A 2,577-nucleotide genomic window follows, 5' to 3' on the forward strand; every position below is an offset into this window, starting at 1 on the left:
TGCTTATCTGTTGCATGAAAATGAGTTAATTGCTGTTTGCCAACTGCTTTCATCTCTTTGGATGAATCAGATTGAGGCCACATATGTAAGCGTATATAATTTTGCATGTGTATTTTTATTTGGAGCTTGCTTATGTCTTGCAGCATTGCATCTTCAGGTCAACACTGGTTATCTGCTTGGCAGGGAGCCCCTATTGTACATTTCTGATGTAATGCAAATCATAGCAATGAGAAACACATAAGTGAAAGGTATTACACTTATCATCATCATTAGCTGTTGTTGTTGTTGTTGCTGTTGTTATTGTTATTATTATTATAGTCTCACACTTGGATGCAGAGATAGGACCACTTTAAAAAAATATGGCCCCAAGAAAGAAGTCTTCTTGAGAATAAGTCTCCTAAAATAAAAGGAATGGGAGAGGCCTAGGCCTGGAACTGCCTTTACACAAATGTGTTGATGTAAAATTTCCCAGGGGCATCACCTAAATCTCTAAATTCATTTGTTTATAGGCTTTACTACTCAGGAACTGACCTGTGAAAATGCTTGGTCAGAGGGTGGTTCTCACCAAAACAACAGATCTCCTCCCTTGGGGAGGAGTCATAGCACTCAGAACTTGTTTGATTTTGGGTAACAGAAGGAAATTGATGTGAGAGACTCAGAAGGAAATAATAAGGATAAATTCTTTAAACCACAGATAAAGCTCAGAAAGAAGTCCAAGGGCTGTATAACCCTTGGGAGCAAAGTCTGTTCCTCAACCATCATTGGAGGCACTATGGACTGTACCTTGTCAGTGACACATGGAGCTGGCTCTGCTGCTGAAGGATGTGGAGTTGCCTACAGAGGCCAAAGGAGACACCATTGCTTTGGGAAGCAGGGCTGGAGCAAGCAGCGGACAACAGCAATCTGGTGTGCCTGAAAGGTATGATATTTAAATATACATAAGTGCTAACTATAAAATCTTGTCATCCTTTCATTCAAAGCAATCCATCATCATTTGAGTTTCCTCAAATGAGGTCAGATTCCCCAGTCCTGTCTGACCTTCACTATCCATGCTTTGTGTGACAGATTCCCCAGTCCTGTCTGACTTTCACTATCCACTACCTTTGTGGTGTGGTAGGACTCAGAGTGGCAGCACCAAAACCACTACCTCTGCAGCTCTAGAAAAAGCTTTAGCCTTGTGACAATTCTCATCAGAAAGAGACTCAAGGAGTGAAAGAAAAAAAATCCGGATTTGCTAGTGTCTCGTTCTCTGTCCCAGGCACCAGGTTTTCCTTTTTCTGGGGTGCAACCTCCCAGCTTACATCTGAGTTTGAAAGCAGTGCAGAGATGTTCCTCCCATGGGCGGGCTGCAAAGCTTTGGAACTTCTGCTCTTTAAGTCTCATGGACTGCAACAACAGAGCATCCTCCATATCAAGGTCTTGGCACGTTGTGTCTGGACTCATTCCCAGGCCCCATGGTTGGAGAAACACACATTTTCTACTCAGTGGCTCTTCTAGTTCCTCCTTTCACAGGACTAAAGGATGAGGAAGATTTTATCCAGGCTTTCCATGCGTGGTTGAATTTTGCCCGTAAGGACTTGTTTTTACTCATCCCACACTTTCATCACACCAAGTATGAAAGAGCTAATAGACTAGGATGCAAATGCTGTTAAAGTGTTAACTCGTGTGATTTTTTTGTTCTAGATTGCAGTGCTTGTCATTATTTAAGTTAGATTGGTTATCTTATTTTGTTGTTTCACTCTGCTTGCTTTACTTGCTGTTTACTGGTTGACTTTTATGATGACTATGATTAAATTAATAGATCTTAGAATGTAAATTAGTTTCCAGTAGTGTTTATTAGATACATCTGCAGATAGGGTTTAAATAAAAACACAGCCTGAAATCAGAGTTGCTATGCATTCTAATCTTAATGGGTGGCATGGACTTAACCTGGTCTTTCTTAGGTTTGGATATCTGGAACAACTCTCTTCAGTCCACCTCTGAAAACCACTAAGGCAGATGTTGGCAAAAATTAATTTTTTTTTCTCTTTCTTACAGGGACACAACTTTGTTCAGATACAGACACCACAGGGATGAAGTGACGAAGCTTTGCAGGATAAAGAAGACTTACTCACTGTTGAGAAGGTTACATAGGAACACTAATCAAAGACAAACTTTCAGCACAAGTTAGAAAGGCTGAAGGATAGCAGCAGAAATTTCCCATGCTTCCGGTGCCTCCATATGCCTTTTTACTTGCTAGTACATTTTGCTCCTGCTCCTTTTTCATAAAAGATCATTATTAACTGACTCTGTCACACATACATTTCAGTCTAAACTATTTTTGGCAGCAAACAGGTCAGTAACATTAAAAATACAATAGATGAAGGGCACCTGTATGTCTCCACATTTGCATGTAGTCATCTGTGATTACTGGGGGTGATCCTTGATTCCATGGAACTCTTGAGAGTCACACTCACCTGGCTCTGTGTGCTTGAAGGCATAAGGAAGCATCAGTCTTCACAAAGCATCTTGCAATTATTCTCAGTTATTGGTATGATCCCAGGTCTGCTGGGATTTCGAGAAGGATCATCCTGCCTT

The 2,577-nt window shown here is 40.9% G+C and overlaps 1 long non-coding RNA gene across 1 annotated transcript; it reads left to right on the forward strand.

The window, feature by feature from the left end:
• The first annotated feature begins 641 nt into the window (after window positions 1-641).
• Window positions 642-2,287, forward strand: LOC140682319 (uncharacterized). Its single transcript, XR_012053892.1, has 2 exons — window positions 642-919; window positions 2,038-2,287. It is a non-coding gene; the product is annotated as an uncharacterized lncRNA (long non-coding RNA).
• The last annotated feature ends 290 nt before the right edge of the window (window positions 2,288-2,577 follow it).

Source organism: Taeniopygia guttata, chromosome 2, assembly GCF_048771995.1.
Source record: "Taeniopygia guttata chromosome 2, bTaeGut7.mat, whole genome shotgun sequence".
NCBI classification, from domain to species: Eukaryota; Metazoa; Chordata; class Aves; order Passeriformes; family Estrildidae; genus Taeniopygia; species Taeniopygia guttata.